This window comes from Aythya ferina (genome assembly GCF_964211825.1).
Source record: "Aythya ferina genome assembly, chromosome: 2".
Lineage (NCBI taxonomy): Eukaryota > Metazoa > Chordata > Aves > Anseriformes > Anatidae > Aythya > Aythya ferina.
In genome coordinates, this window is record NC_140297.1 from 49,696,553 (window position 1) to 49,713,468 (window position 16,916).

Genomic DNA, 16,916 nt, shown 5'->3' on the forward strand with positions numbered 1-16,916 from the left:
GACAGCATAAGAAACAAAACAAAACAAAACAAAACAACAACAAGGAACTCTACCAATAGGACACAGAATCAGTTGATTTTTTGATAAAAGTATGCCACATTTAATTTATTATTTGTATGTATATAAATATATTTATTTATATTATAATGCCACATTAATTTATTATTTTAATTGAATTATTTCCCTGTGTTGGTTAAAAGTAATCTTTGGTGCTCCCTGATGGTTCTAGGAGGCAAAAAATGCCATGTCTGTAGTCTGAAGGTAGTGGTGTATGTTGCATTACTCATCAATCAGTGATTTAATATTGCTGCAGATGAGATCAATATTTGCCAGTTGTATACTGTGCTTTCTATTCCAATATTTACATTGGTTTTGATGGCTAGTGACTACGTCTGCCTACATAAAGAGAGAGTTCTCTGTTTGCTAGGGTAGATAGGCTGACAAGAGCAAAACACTGATCAAGCTAGTTCCACTGGGCTTCATAGGGAATTTACCCATTCTGACTCCATTTGCTGTTCTCCCTCCAGAGCTGAGCTGGTCTGGAAGCAGCTCACTCATGCATGTGTGCCAGCCTGACACAGTGGAATTGGAAGTGATGATCCAGCAAGGGTGGGCAGGAGTTAACTTCAGGTCATCACTCTAGTCAATATGCAATCAGGCCCAACACAGGAGGATGGAGTGAGTATTAACCACCTGGTTAATTTGGGCTATGGAGATGGTGAAGGGTCTAGAGGGCAAGAGGTAAGAAGAGTGGCTGAGGTGTCTTGGTTTATTCAGCCCAGAGCAGGCTGAGGGGAGGCCTCATGGTGGTCTGCAGCTCCCTCACTGCAGGAGTAGAGAGGTAGGTACTGAGCTCTGCTCTCTGGTGACTGGTGATAGGACCTGAGGGAATGGCATGGGACTGGCACAGGGAAGGGTCAGGCTGGGTGTTAGTGAAAGGTTCTGCACCCAGAAGGTGGTCAGGCACTGGGACTGGCTCTCCAGGGCAGTGGTCATGGCACTGAGCCTGTTGGAGGTCAAGAGGCATTTGGACAATGCTCTCAGACACATGGTTTGATTTTGGTGTTGTCCCATGTGGAGAAATGAGTTGGACTCAACAATCCATACGGGTCTCTTCCTGCTCAGGATCTTCGGTGACTTTATAAATTGATATTTTAATAATTCCAGACAGAACTTTTCACCCCTGTGCTTTCTAGAGCTTTTACATGCTCAGAAACAAAGTTTTAGCTTACGTACTTGAAAGAATATGAAGGGAAAAAATCTGAGGGGGGAATGAATAATGTCAGGGGACACTATGAACAACCCGTGATGTCTCATTCTCTGTCAGTTCTGAACATGGCAGCAAATTAAAATCATGGGAGGACAGCTGTTTAAATAGCCAAGAAGAAATGAGTAGTTGGCTAGTGTTGGCTGGGGCTGGCACCACAGCAGGACTGTCCCTGGGTCTGCCCCTGTCTGCAGCAGGCAGTGGGTGTTGCCTTCTAGGGCTGCCACATCAAACAGCTGCCAACAGTGCCAAATGCACCAATGCAACAGAAAATCTTGGTTTATTTCACTAATTTGCTGAGTTCAGGGTTGTGTGCTAAAGAGCAAAATGTCAGGTCCAGGAACTGTTTAGCAAAATTTATTTTAAGTGACAGGTAATGATGAGTACCATCAAGCTGCTCACAGCTGCATCATCACCTGTTTCCTGCCAGCACTGACTCTACCTGCAGTCTCTGAGACAACACTGGCTTTCCCCACACACCCGTGTTGGGAGATTGCATCATCTGATACCAAGAGTAGTGCCTGCAGTATTTCTTTCCTACATTGCATAGAAATCAAGAATGTGCTAAATGGATGACACCTACATTCCTCTTTCTGTAATGTGAACTAGTCATTTCCATTCTAAAAGTCTGAGGCTTGAAAGCTTATGGACAAAGAAAAAGTGAACATTATCAGCTGCTTGTTTATAACACCAGGCAGGAGCACATCCCTTTGCTTGCTGTTTAAATTAACCTTGCCCAATTTAATTCTTACTTTTAATTTTTCTCCAATGTTTGTATGAAGTTTGTATGAAGTGTTCCAATGTAATTTGGAAGACCTAGTGGTCAGTCAGGACTGTGTAGTGAATTTGCTAATTTTTAAGTATCAACTGTTCCTTCACTGTCTGCAAGGTGATGCTGTCTTCTTCTTGATCCTGCAAGAGAAACATGTCTCAGTTAACCACTGCAAGGGGAAAACAATCAGGATAATTTTCAGCTTGTCTAGTTTTAACTGATTTCATACAGTTTGCTGTGTATAATTACCTTTAATAATCACTTTAAACTAAGTCATATAAACAAATAACTACAAGTTCTCTGTACTAAGCCCTGAAATTTGGATGAATATATGCAAACTGGAACTATAAGGTTTATTTTCCTAACTGTCAGAGGTTGTGCTCAGCTGTATGTCACTGTGGGGAAGAAAAAATTAGCTTTAACTGCTTTTATGCCTCTCTCATTCCAGGGCCAGCTGGGAACAATGTTGGTCCCTGGATTTGTTGTAGTAACCTCTGAGATCTCATTTGTGCCATGTTACCTATAACTCACACGAGGCTGATGTCCTGGAGAAGGCTGTATTACCAAGGTGTAGACTTTCTCTGGTACTCTTCCTTCCCCTTGGTTATTGAGGGTAAGCAGAGGCTCTTGTGACAGAGGCTAAATTAAAGAGTTTATGTTACTAGGAGCCATGCATGTGCAAGGTGAGGTGTTCTTCAGCTGGGATAACTCTTTTGTGCTCTGGAGTGTAGCTCAGAGTCACTGAGATAGTGCAGGGAGGGCAAAGTTAACAATTTGCAGCACCATTGTGTGAATTAACTGAATACAAAGTTCTGCTGGTCCTGTGTGTTGCATGGGATCTTTGTGAGAAGTTCTAGCAGGAACTAGGCTTTGAAAGTATTTATTTTTATTTTATTTTTTTAATCTCCCGTCTACCATGTTTGTTCCATGGTACTTCAAATACTCTTGCCACATCAACATACTCCAGAGAAATGAAAATCATAAAAATTAGAAAAAGAAAGTGCCGTTAACTCTAGGCTGAATGTTGAATCAGAAAATTGTTGGTTTGTGTGTGTGTGTGTGTGTTTTTTTGTTTGTTTGTTTTTGTTGTTTTTTTTTGTGTGTATGTATGTGTGTCTAGATTTGAACGTTGCATCACCGGACCACCTATAATTAAAGCACATGACTCATTACCATGCTAATGCAGATTTATTCTTGCTGTACCATACATTCTGGTGTGCTTTGTACTGTCTATATGCAAATACATTGAATTATGATATTTCCATCTATGCCCTCCAGAGATTATTCTGTGGGCTGATCCATTGTATTGTTAATGCATATTTTTTCATAACAAATCATTCTGCTTGAAGTTTATTTATTTTACTTAATATTTTCTTGTATCTATCTCAAGATCTTTTCCTCTCTTTGTGATCATTCTTGGACATTTTATCATGTATATTTGCTGTAACAGGAATGAGATCATTTGAGAGTGGATTTCCTATAATAACAGAGTAGAAATATATTTCCTATGCTTGTGGCAGAACAGCTAATGACCAATCAACCCATAAAATATGCTCTATTCACTACTCACATTCTACCCACTGAGTTTATTTTTTAAACTGTTGACACTTTTCCCATCAACCATGTTGCTCTTATAATTCTTATAAATCTTGGGGATCCTGAATGAAGACATGCCAGCTGCAAAAAAAAGTCAATACAAGATGAAGAGCTTGTCCCCTACTTCTGTGCAGGAGATCTTGCATATGAATTGTAAGGCAGGTGATGAGATCAGTCCAGAGGCCAGGGACTATACTCCGGTTAAAAGCAGCTGAAGCTTTGTGCTTTAATTATGACACTAAAAAATAAGTTTGTAAAGAGTGGAGGTTTGAACAGTGGCCAACATGATTGGCAGGACAGTTGTAAAATCAGGATTTTCTCAAAGTGAAAGTAAGTGGTCAATGTTGCATGTGACAAAGGAAGGGAGGTAATGAAGAGTGTATAGCATGAATAGCTATGGCCAAAGCAACTTCAGAGACTGTAGCATTCTGGACAGATCTCAGCTGTGCAAGATCACATTTTTCAAGGACAGTGAGGGAGCTAGATGTGTGGAGTTTCACCTCTGCACCTGCATGGGAGGATCCTTACCTTACTAAGTGTAGAAAAAAATCCAGATGTAAGCACTGGTGCATAGACTGCATGATTGTTTCAAGGCTGAACAGGCTGTAATCAAAAGTGACACCCCACTGCATGTGCCTCCCACTTCCATTAGTTTTCATAGAACAGTGCTGCCGCAGGGTTGGGGTGCTGATCCAGTTCCAACCTCACCCAGGAAAATTGAGTTGCATTTTTTGGTGGCAGTTCCTGCTTCAGCTGGCTTAAAATGACTGAAACTATCAGCTTGGACTGCTCTCTGAAGGTGATACCCATGCTACCAGCCTGAGTGACAAGCAGAATAATGGTGTTGTCTACAGAGATTGAGAAACCAACTGGGGAAGGAGGCATCACAGCTCTGTTTTAACCACCGTGAACTTCAGCTGACAGCTAAACACCCATGAGGAGATGTCAGAGAGACAGGTCCAGATTTTTGCCTGTAAAGGAGGAGACAAGTCTGGAGAAAGGAGGCTTATGGGTCATCATGATAGAGAGAAGAGAGAAGTTTGGATTGGTGGATAAAATTACTTGCATTTTTTTTTCCTGCTTTTGTCACATTTTTTTCCAATATGTTACTTGATATATTTCTGTTAGATAAATGTTTCACACTAAGCATATTGCAGCAGACTGATCTTCATCAAGATCATGACGTGATGTCCTGTATCTGGAGAACTAAACTGTACTGGCCCCTCCTCAGAGTTTGGGGTATTGTAAATTCATGCTCCCTTTGCTCTTTTTCATGCTTCTATTCTGTGTTTTTATACTTGGGAACATTTCTTTTCTGAGAGTTTAGCTGATCATTTTCTGGGGTGATTTTTTTAATTTCTCCAGGGGCTTTGAATTATTGCTTACTATCCTTGCAGTGATATATGCAGTGCTTCTCATTGTGTGAGTAAAATGAGATTTGTATAACCTCATGATATGTATACCTCATAGTACAATCCTCATGAGGTGACCGCATAGGCTTAATGAACATAGACAATAGGATGCTCTTTTTCATTAATAATGACCACCCGAGTCTGTCAGATTATATAATATATTGTTTAGCTTGTCTGGCATTTTCTAATCTCTGATTCCTTCCCATATAGCTTGTGACACACTAAGCGTTTGTTTTCTATTCCCTTCATTGTAACCAATCTTAAAGGTTTTGTTTTAAAGATATAAGGAGTCAATGACATATTTAAAACCATGCTGTCAGTACTGTAGAGTAAATTAAAGGTCTTACAAGTAATTTAAAATGCAAAAACAGGACATGAGTTATACTGATAAGCATCACAGACCACTGCAAACATAGATTGTATACTATATTATAAAAGTTGGCCCTTTTTTTTTTTTTTTTTTTTTTTTTTTTTTTATAAGTGGCTTAGCCATACTCTCAAAAACATAGTTAATAAAATGAGTAGCCATTATCATTGAATTAAAGTAATTTTACTGGTTGGTGACAAGTTATAACTATTTTAAAAATAAATATATGAATAAATGACACTATTTGTGGATATACAATGAACAATCTAGTGGGATATTAATAAAATGCTATGCATTTGAAAGGGTATTTTGTAGTTTCATTAAAAAATTTCCATTATGAAATTTCCAACATCTTAAAAGAGTATGCAGAATAAAAATTGCCTTGACATTTTAGATTGATTTGATCATGTTTGAATATGTTACAAGCAAATTTAGGAATAGTGTACGTGTTTTCAAACACTTCAATACAATATGAAAATTTCAAAATTATATCATGCAGTAGGTGAAAAATACTGAATAAATCATTCCAAATTTTCTCCCAAAAGTGGTCAATGGGGTAAACTGATATATTTTAATCCACCAGAATAAAATAGCTTTATTCTATGGAATAAAATCTTTTGAAGTGTTAGAGAATAAAATACTCCCTGGAATAAATAATGGAAGTAGATCTATTTTATTTAATACTCTGGAAGGCTGATTAGGAAATGCATGCATTGAAAGCCTTCTTCCTGGACAATCTATGGAAACACCAGGTTGACAGTAAGAGAACCCTTTCAGCTTCATTACAAAGTTTCCATTTTGATTAAGTCCATTTTCCTGTCAAGACTATTTTGCTAAGAGGAATTGTAAATAATGTTGCAAAAATTGATACCTGGATATTTGGTTAATTCTCTGCTATTTATTAATAGATGCTATTTATTAATCGCAAAATGATAAATCAGTACCCTTCCCCTTCCCATGGAATCACAGAATGATTTGAGTTGGAAGGGTCCTTGAAGATTAGTTCCAACCCCCATCCCATGGGGTTGGAACCCCCTGTCCCACTGATACCTCCCAGTAGACCAGGTTGCTCAAAGCCCCTGTCAGCCTGGCCTTGAACAATTTGAGGATGGGGCATCCACAGCTTCTCTGGGCAACCTGTACCAGTGCCTTACCACTCAGAGTAAAGAATTTTTTTCCTTATAGCTGACCTAAATCTACCTTCTTATAGTTTAAAGCCATTACTCCTTGTCTTATCACCACTAAATCTAAAAGGACGGAGTTTGATTTGTGCTTTATTTCAACTGATAAAAAAAAGAATGTTCCAATTAGAACAGGACTGTTTTGTTATGTGGTGAAGTGGTTGTCGCAGTCACAGGAGTGCAGAGGCACATTTGGGAGAGGAGTGGGGGGTGGCTAGATCACTACTTGCCCCAGCCCTTGGGGCAGACTGAGGCAGCCTCCAAATATTAGGTATGCCCAGAGGTTCCCAGTGCACACTGCAGTGTAATGGTGCATGACCTGCAGCATCCAGTTACTGCCAGCTCCTCACGCCTGTGTATTTGGGTACCACACTGCTAAAATGCCCTAGGAGCATTCAGAAATTGGATCTCTGGGTGTATAACATTTTTGGCCAATGCAACTGAATCTGAGGCAAAAGGCAAGATGAGCAGGAGGCTGGAGCATAATAGTTTGCCTGCCCACTCCTGACCCTGCCTGGTGACAGCTCGGTTAATCTGTCCCTGTGTGCATTTTACAATCCAAATTACTAAGACTAAGTACTCCTATATTTGGAAGGATCCTCACCTCCTGCAGTGTATCTTATCAGGCATAGCAGAGAAGTGACTTTGTACCACCCTGTGTATATAAACGTAAATTTTATATGCAGAAAATGATGATAATACCTTAGAACTGACCTTGGGAATTGATTATTTTTATTTAGTTTTGTTCTGCTTTTTTCTTTCCCTCTCTTTAAAATTCCGTACAGGTTCTGAGAGACAAAGGCAGCTCTCTGCTTTTAATTACTTTAAGTATCTTGTAAGTAGCTGGAACAGCTTTTTATGCAACCTGATTTGAATATATTCCAGGCTGCAGATAGACACCTATTTTAAAGGCACAGCATGCTCATCGTGGCTTTCTGCCAATCAAACAGTTGTCACTTGCTAGACAGTCCTAAACAACTTCTGCTCCTTCCTCAATTTTCTGTCTGTCTGACTGATGGAAACTGCAAGGCTTCTCCCCTTCCCCCTCCCCTTTCTTTTCCCCTCAACCAATGTCACCACATGGCAGGAGGATTCAGCCACTGCTGCTAAGAACAAGGCACTATTTGTGCTGCTGGCCTGAGGGCTTGGCTCCTGAAACAGAGCAGAGCAGATTATCAATGTAATTCCCCAGGAATTCCCCCACTTTCCACAGGTCCTTGGGATGGATATGGAGGTGAAAAAGATTTAGTTAGTTTTATTTCGCTTTTTAAACTTTTGAAGCTCTCTAAACACTGACAAAAATGAAATTCAACTCTGTTTTTTTCTTAACTTTGGGCAGCCAGATTATGTATAAATTGTGTGAGTATTGTGGTCTGTCCCTATAACAATAACACTCGGAGACTGAAGCAAAGCTAACATGATAAGTGCAATATTTATTTTTCTGTTTTAGCTCCATGGCACAGTTACAGGTCAGTTTTGCTGCTGTATTGGGTCAGCAGTGAAGCATGCAATGTAGCTCAGCAGCCCTGCAGAAGACTCAGCTCAACCTCAACATCTTTAAATCCATCTGCTCCCTTACCTCTTGCTGAATTCCTTGCTTGCCTACTGGGCTATTGGCACCAAACATCTTGAAGAAAATCTCAGAAATGTTCTGTCTGGACTGGAGATATTCTAACTTCTCATTCCTGATATTGAGACTGTGACCTTTTTGGATCCTTTATGGCTTCACATACATTTCAAAGAAGTTTATTTTGCCAATGACTTTGTTTTAAGATGGTCAATTTGGCCACTGGCTACATGGGGCAAAAGCACATAGTGCTTTATTCATTATTATTTATGGTTCCTAGAAATTTTCCATTCAGGTTTTCAGGCAAACTTTGCACAGTCAGCCTTGCTAAACTTCTGACCCTGTGATGAAGAAATAAAATATTTTAATGCAAGAAAGTAGAACACAGAGCTCGTACCCTGAAACATTGCTTCTAATGGTCAAGATTCTTAATTTTTTCCTTAATACTTTCTAATCATCTTTGTTATTGCTGTTGTTTTTGTTTGCCGAATTGTTTGTTTGTTTCACCCCATTTGGAAAATGAGGTAAATTTCCCCCTGGAAATGTAAGCTATTATTGATGATGTCTTCCATAAACAGCCATAGACTTTGGGTACAAGATACTTTTTTTTTTTGTCTCTTGATTCTTGCTTTGCTTGGATTAAGTGAAATGCAACACTCCTACTAACTAATACAGAGAAAAAGCAGGGAAAAGAAAGGTTTTCCTCCATGTCTCTTCTTTTTGCTGCACATTTTATTTCTGACTGAGCATTTTTGAACAGTTCAAACTTTTGAAAGAGATCGGTCATGCCATGAAGCTCTGTTTCTTGTTTACTATTGCCAGTTTTAGCTATTGCCTATGTCTTTTCCTAGGGTTTTCTTTGACGGATGCTATGGTTTTAAGTATCTCCAATGAAAACTGACTGACTGCCAACAACTCTTTTTACTTCTCTCTGTATATGCTGTCCTATGCCCTGAATTGAGTTTCTTTATACAATGGTTTCTGGGCAATTATAGAAATGAAGAATATGAAAATGTCCTTTGAGGTTGTTCTACACATTTCCTTGTCAATGTGGATATAGGATATTTTATAGCGTTACCTATATTTTCTGTATGATATCAACTATACTGTTTAGTATTTCCATTTCTTTAGTTTTTCTGTATCCCTTCCTCTAAGTCACAAACACTAAGATAGTGCACTTTTCAACCTTTTCCATTGGTCTACTACTGTTAGTAAAATACAAACCACCAATAAAAATCTACTGAACCTCTTTGACTTTTTCTCTTGTGAAGACACCCCATGATTTTTCCTTAGTCCATTCTATGACAGCATGTATCTGACTACAGAAATTCACTCTGTGCTTGATGTTTATGCAATTCAAAGATGTCTAAATAGCTATTTGTCTTTCCAGCTTTGTCAAATGTTTGTCCTCAGCTTTTTCAATTTTGTCTTTGCAAACCAAGTTTTCCAGGCCTTATGTCATTGTATATTGGGGTAGTCAGTCTTTTTACAGTCCTTTTTTTTTTTTTTTTTCTCTCTCTCTCAGAAGTTACAGTCTGTCAGTGTTAGAGCTGATTGGGATTTTTTGAATAAAAAGCTGCTTCTTTTTTTGTCTTTCTTTTTCTTCCCCAACCCCCTTTTTTTTTTGTGTGTCTTTCTTTTTCTTTCTTTTTTTTTCTTTTTCTTTTTTTTTCTTTTTCTTTATTCTTTTCCTTTTTTTTTTTTTTTTTTTTTTTTTTTTTTTTTTAAATTGAAAAATGATTTTTGTAAAATTGGAGTCAGTTCTCTTGGGGAAAGTATTTGCTTCCCTCTTCCCCCCAGCCAGACAGTAGCACCTCACCTGGCTGAAATGCTGTGTTGAAAGTCACACAACAGTTGAAGATCCTCAGAGGTATAACTTGGCCAAGGCTTCCTTCTTCAGATAAAGAAAAGCAATCTTTATGTATAGTGGCAGGTAAGGAAGAAAGGGACAAATGTCAAGCTAAGATGAATTTGAGTGGTATTGGTTGCCTTTCCCAAAGGCAGTGTTACAGAATAATTGTGATCCAGGCAGCTGTAGGTGTTCTGTAGTTTCAAACTCAGAAATGTTAACGGCTTCTCTCTGCGGCAGGTCAGCAGCAGGTTTATTCATTACTATTATTACTGATTTCCCAGAGAGATGTGCTTAATTAAGCTGGCTGCTACCATCACATGAATTTTAAGGCAAACTGCTAATGTGGGCTGTTTATTCAATGCACAATTGAACACACTGCCAATACTGCCTATAATAATACAAAAATGTTGTTATGATTATTAAGAGTGTGTGCTAAAAGACTGAAGACATTTTGTCACTTGGCGTCCGTAAGGTTTAAAATATGTTGGCTGGGGTTTAGCTTTAAAAAAATAATAGCCTTAAAAAAATAATAAAAAAAGTGAATCATTGTTACTAGATTTTCTCACCACTCCTAGCAGAGCAACTGTGCAATTGTTTTAGCTGGCTCTAGCACCTGTCTCTAGGCACTCTGTTTTCTGTATTTCTCTGCTTTTGACTGTATAGAGTTGACTTATATATATTTACTGCAATACATGGTATGCTGGGGCAAATCAGAGGAAGAAGAAAGTTGTTGGATGGAAAATCAAAACCTTAGGATTAGCAATAACAAATTCTCAATTATACTGCACTGTGTTTCTTCAGAAATCCCTTTGGATACATAAGGCTTCTTGTGTGACCTCATTATCTGCTGGTTTGTAGAAATGTATTTCACCATTGCTCAGCCAACACTGATGTATTATTTATTATTCATCTGATACTAGAATAGGCTTTAAGCTGTGTAATGCTTTCTTTACCATTTCATTGTTTATTTGTTTTAATGAAAATCCATGAGCCAGAGTCTAAAGGCAGACCTGTTTGGCAGGAAAGACTTAACCCACCCTCTATCTTCCTGCCCTTCTCCTTCCCCATCCAAAAAAAAAAAAAAACAAACACATAACCACTTCATATTTTCAATGTGCTAATTTTTTAACTGGAAATTATTTAAATTACAGTATTATTTATTCTGCTTTTCCTGATATTCATGTAGAAAGATATTGGAGCACTTATCACTTTGCAAAAACAACCCTTTTTAACGTCTTGGTGGTAACACAAAACTAGGCATTATGAAAATTTTAGATTATCACTATATGGATTCATTTCAGAAAGTATATGTTTACAATCACCGCTGAACTGTTAATGAATTATCAATTTTGAAACAAAGTATTATCTCTGAAAGCATTGCCTCTGAGCAGGGCTCAAAAAAGGAGCCAAATGACTATGATGTTCCTGTATGTATTTGGATCTATGAGAGCCAGTTTGAGCCTTAGAAAACAAAGCAGGGAATACCATAAAGTTAAAGCTCATTCTCTAACTCATTCTAGTGAGACCGAGAATAGCATTTTTTAGTCCCATTCTATATTCATCCAGTAAAAAAATGCAGGAAGAGTTGAACATTTAGACACCTATTTCCCCATGGTATACCTAAGGAAATCTAACCTATTACCTTCGTACAGGAAAAGAGAAGAAGCAACAGCTAAAAAAAGACCAGAATGGGAAGAAGATACTGGTACTCCAAAATATCAGAATGGGAAGAAGATTCTTCGGAAAGAAAGGTCCATAATTAATGAAGTATAGTGTGGTACAAAGCTAAAGCTTTGTATACCTTTGTATGATACCATAAAACAAACAACAAAAAAAAATACAATGCAATAAAAAAAAACAACAACTACAAAAACCAACACCACAAGACTGTAGCAGTTAAGCAGTTAAACTAAAGGAAGGAGAAAGGATCAGGCCACCCAAATGGCCCCTTTCTATGAACACAGTCCTTGAATCCATCTTTTGGTGCCAGCTGGGCCATAGTGTACCTCTCCACCCAGACCCAGGCAGAGCCAAGCAGGTTTCCTGCATAAAAGATCATGCACCATGAGCAGCAGCATAGCCAGATAAAATTGGACTCCTTTCCACCTGGGGCTCTCATGGAAAATGGCATGACCACTTTCGTTTTCCTGTTCTTGTGCAGTTTGACTGACTGGGCTCACAGTTGGGACCAACAAGATTATTTCTATGTAAGCAGCTGAAGTATCCAAGCTTGGCCTATATTCAGCTCCAATTGTTTAAAATCAAATATTGAGAGAAATCAGCAGGAGAATGGAAAAATCATGCTGTATAAGTTAGAACATGTTCCCCCTCTGTGAAGTTAAGGCTAATGATAATACGCTTGCACATTGGTGAAAACAATAGGGTTTATTTACAGTGCGTTAAGTTTCTGTTTTTGTAACGCTAAAGTGTATACAGGCGTGTAAGTGTGGTGAAGTTACATGAGCCAGGCCAGCCTGTTATAGGCATGAGAACTGTGCCAAAATGTTTCAATATGACAACTGGAAAATGTAAAGGACAAGATTGAACTTAGAGAGAAATAAACAATGGTGAAGCTGCACTGAGTGTGTGCTCTGTGAAACAAAAGCAGCTTGTGTGTGGGAACTCCCATGTAAATATTCATATTAGGTCAAATTCCATGCACTTTGTTATAGCAAAAATAAATAAATAAATAAATATCCCATTAAGGATGTAAATGAAAGGTAATGAATGATAAATGAAAGGTAATAATAATGATAATTATTAATAAAGCATGATGAGGCTGACTACGTATTCTTAGGACAACCTTCTTTGAGTCTGTATTTCTGCTAGCCAGTAAACTGCCCAGAGAGGTTGTGGAGATCTTCAAAAGCCATCTGGACATGGTCCTGGGCAAACTGTTCTAGGTCCCTGCTTGAGCAGGGGAGTTGAGCCAGATGGCCTCCAGAGGTCCTGCCCTATCTCAACCATTCTGTAATTCTGTGATTTTGTGAAACTAGATCAGGGATTGTTCCCTGGCCCAGAGGCCAGAGCAGAGCATGACTTAATCCCAGGGAGCTAAACATTGTTTATTAAAATAGGCTTGCTGACTAGGGGGCACCTGTTGGGACTGATCCTGAACCCTTGAGCAACCACGAAGCATGGGTCTGGGTGACTGGTCTTGACGGTGTCCATGCTACCAGATTTGTAGTACGGACAACAGCACATAAGGGCTTGTGGTTCTGCTCTGGTCCCTTGCTTCTGGAGCTGTAGCTCCCATCTTCTGCCACCTGGCCAAAGGGAGAAGCTTCAGGGAATCTTGGACCATGCTGACCATTTTGTTCGTATTGCCTGGTATGCACTGAAGCCAAACCAGCACCTGCTGTACAGAACTTCAGCAAAGCACTTATGTATTCTTTTCCAAAAGGATCATTGGGTCTTTTCAAATACTATTCTCTCAACAAGAAAAATGGAAAGACTGCAAAAGACTGCAGTACTGGAGACAATATGAAGTCACCACTACAGCTTACTGAAAATGATTTTTGAGGAAATATTAGGTTATTGAGGAAAAAGTGCTGGTTGTCATCCTATGAAAAATTATCAAACAAAACAAAACAAAAGGCTAATTTTTCTTGGATCTTTGTACCCAAGGGGAAGTATACTGAGTTAGACTCTGACCCTTGCTATGAACTCCTCAGTTGTTTGTTTGTTTTCAGTGATTCTATGATACAAAATGCATAAGTAAATTCCTCAATTGGGACCAGAAATCCTTAAAATGGAGTCTGTATTGATAGCTAGTCTACAAAGTCAGTCTGTGCCTTACTTAGCCTTGGTCTCTCACTTCCCCATTAAGATGAAGCTTCAATGAGAAATGAAAACAGTCTGATCTTAGCTCAGCCTTGTCTGCCTCTTGGGATGTGGGAGAAATGACATTGTTTCCTCAGGCTAAGGGGAGCCTCAAAACAGTTTCCAGATCTCTGCATGAATGCTGTACTTATGAAATTATTTCACAAAGGTGGAGAGCAGAAGTATACTCATCATGATGGGCAGTAGGATTGAAAAGTCCTAGTGAATTAATGAGAAATCCAAATGCATCAAGACATCCTGGGCTTTGAAGTGGCATTTGTGAGTCTCTGCTCAGCTGCTGAAGGAGCTCTGTGGTCAAAGCAGAGAAATCAATTGCTTTTAGATATTGCCAAGGCTGAGGAGATGTCTGAGAGCAGCTACTCAAAATTTCTCTCCAAGGCTAAGGCTCCTAGTTCTTTTCTTCATGTCAAATTCAGGAGAAAAGTCAAACTCAAAATTTTTATTTTATTTATTTTTTCTTATATTCTGTCCTCCAGAAAGAATCGTTCCTAATTCATAACACCTAAAAAATAATGTAAGGTTTTTTTAAGTTTGTTTGTTTTTGTTTTTGGTTTTTTTATCCAGTAACTTGAGGAAAATAAAGACACCTAAATGTGGCCTGCAGGTATATTGGAGATATTCCCAAGGTTCATCATGTCCAAGAATACAGTAAATTGCCAGCACAGAATACCTTAAGTGAAATTGTCACTCTGTTTTTCATCATTTTATAATGGCTGACAGGACTGCTGTTGCACCAAACCCTTCAAATTTTTCTTTGCAGCCCCTGAAGGTCTCTTCAGTGTAGACATTGCAGCAGGTAACCCCATGGTATCATCCTCAGGAGGGCACAGCCCTGATGTGCACTGGGATACCTTGCTATCTGACTGGCTTAGGAAGCCTTTGCCCAGGATATGAGATGTTGTTTTGTCTGTGAGACATGATGCTCCTCCTAGAAGCAAGTGCCTACAGCCAAGAATCTTGTCTTCTCAGCAGCCAGGCAGGAGAGGTGGAAAGCATGACATTGGCAGGACAACCTGATCGCATGATCTCTCTAAAGCTCACAGGTCCAGCAAACTGAAAAGAAGGCACTGGGCTGTTAAACAGACACCAGGGTGGGTATTCAACTTCATGATCAGTGATTGCTGTGTAGGTACATACCTGGTGTAACTGTATAAGTCCTGACCGCCACCCCCAGATCCAAGCCTCCTCCTAGCCACTGGTTTGGTCCAGTGGGCAGATCGCTGGCCTAGGACCCACGAGGTGTGGGCAGATCTTGACTGTGCTGTAGCATTCGGAACCTTGAAGCAGGAGACTGGGCTGCTTTGTGGAGCTATTTCCCCTCCTAGTTGCCTTGGTCGGTTTGGACTGCAGTCTCTTTCAGTGACATCCACCCAACATGGGTGAGGCCAGCCTTGGCCATTGACACTGAATATTAGTGTAAAAGAAAATGTTGAAAATGACCATAATTTTATATATGACCAACAAACCTTGATAAATAGGCCTTATGAAAATAGATATGTTTAACAGGTTGCTGCAGATTTTTTTTAAAAGAGTCAGTATATTTCATTATTTCATGTGAAATAGGGACAAATTGTTTAATGTGTTTTTTTTTTTTTTTTTTTTTTTTTTAATCCACAGTTTAAATGGAGGTTTCAGAAAAATGAAAGAGACACCTTTAAATGAGTGCTAGCCATTTTCTAGAGATCTCTGGATATGTCTGCTTTGGAAAATAGTAATAATTATTTTTCTATGATTTCTTTCTCAAGTGGTTTTGTTATTTAAACAGATGCTTTCATTTGTAGAATGGAAACCTTTTTTATTTTCAATAAAATGCCAGGCTTTAGCGAAGGGAAAATGCAAATCTAAAATCACTCATCTTCTCTTTCTTGCAGACACAAAAAGCTCTTGTTCCTAAACAGAAATTATGTGCGGGAGAAAAAAATCCCAACCCCATGACTTGAAAGAAAATGTAGCAATACTTATCAAGCTCTCTCTCTCTTTCCTCTAGTATTTAGAAGGCTCAATTATATTTTCTTGTTGGCATTACAGTTCTTAATTATGCAGTTGTCTGTTTATTTTGAATAACTGAAAGACTGTGCCAGAAAAAGGAGCAGAGAAGGGGAACAGAGAGAAGGAGAGAGAAGGAAAAGATAGAATCTCATTACCTTTTGCAAACTGCTAATCATTGTAAATGGCCACAGAGGCCAGAGGAGATTGCAGAAAATTACTATCAAGCATGAAGGAATAAAAATACCCTAGACTATATTTCAAAATAAATAAATAAATAAATAGAATCTTCTTGCTACTAAAGCAACTAGACTGGAAACAGTAATGGAAATGAAGCACAGTAAGGGGTCCTGGCAAGTTCCGTAAACAAACAAATAAATAAATAAATTGAGGTAGGAAATAGAGAAAGAAATAGATTTTATCATTTTGTGCTGAATATATTGGCAGAACCCATCTCTATATCAGAGTGCTCTTAATCTTTTATTAGCAGACCTCTGTGAAGCCTTGTTTTTACCTGTCTTTAATGTCACCTTCCCGTGTCTTTGCCACCTTCTTTTGCTGGCTGTGAGCTGAAGGGGGAAGAGCAGCTCTGCTGTCCAAACAAGACAGTGGTGGGTGTCTCTGCTGAGTCAAAAGGGTGGAAGGCACACACACAGCTTTCTTGGAGAGGGCCATAGCGATTTCCAACTCTGGTTTTAACCTCTGCCTCAAACTACTAGCCTACAGCCATGCTCTCGAGGATGGATCGATGTCAGGGATAACAAAAGAGGCTTCGGCAGATGCAGATAGAAAGCTCCAGGCACTGGAACTAATATCAAGGTATCAGCCTTTGCAGGCCCTGCTTCATGAATTCTTTACAGTGCTGGCTCTGGTGGTCCCCAAGCTTCTTAGGGTTTTATTGCTTATTTGGAAACCCAAGCTAAAACAGTGAAGCTACCAGATGAATTCTGTGCTAAATATTAGCACTGTGGCTAAGGAAGCCTTCCATCTCAGAAATTACATCTATCTTAAAGAAGTCTTTGGATGGGAATATTGCTCCCAGAGTTCAAAAGAGACCTGCTGAATCAGAAGAC

The 16,916-nt window shown here is 39.0% G+C and overlaps 1 long non-coding RNA gene across 1 annotated transcript; it reads left to right on the forward strand.

The window, feature by feature from the left end:
• Positions 1–758: 758 nt before the first annotated feature.
• Positions 759–12,218, forward strand: LOC311432732. The gene is made up of 2 exons (XR_014690276.1): positions 759–841; positions 11,667–12,218. It is a non-coding gene; the product is annotated as an uncharacterized lncRNA (long non-coding RNA).
• The last annotated feature ends 4,698 nt before the right edge of the window (positions 12,219–16,916 follow it).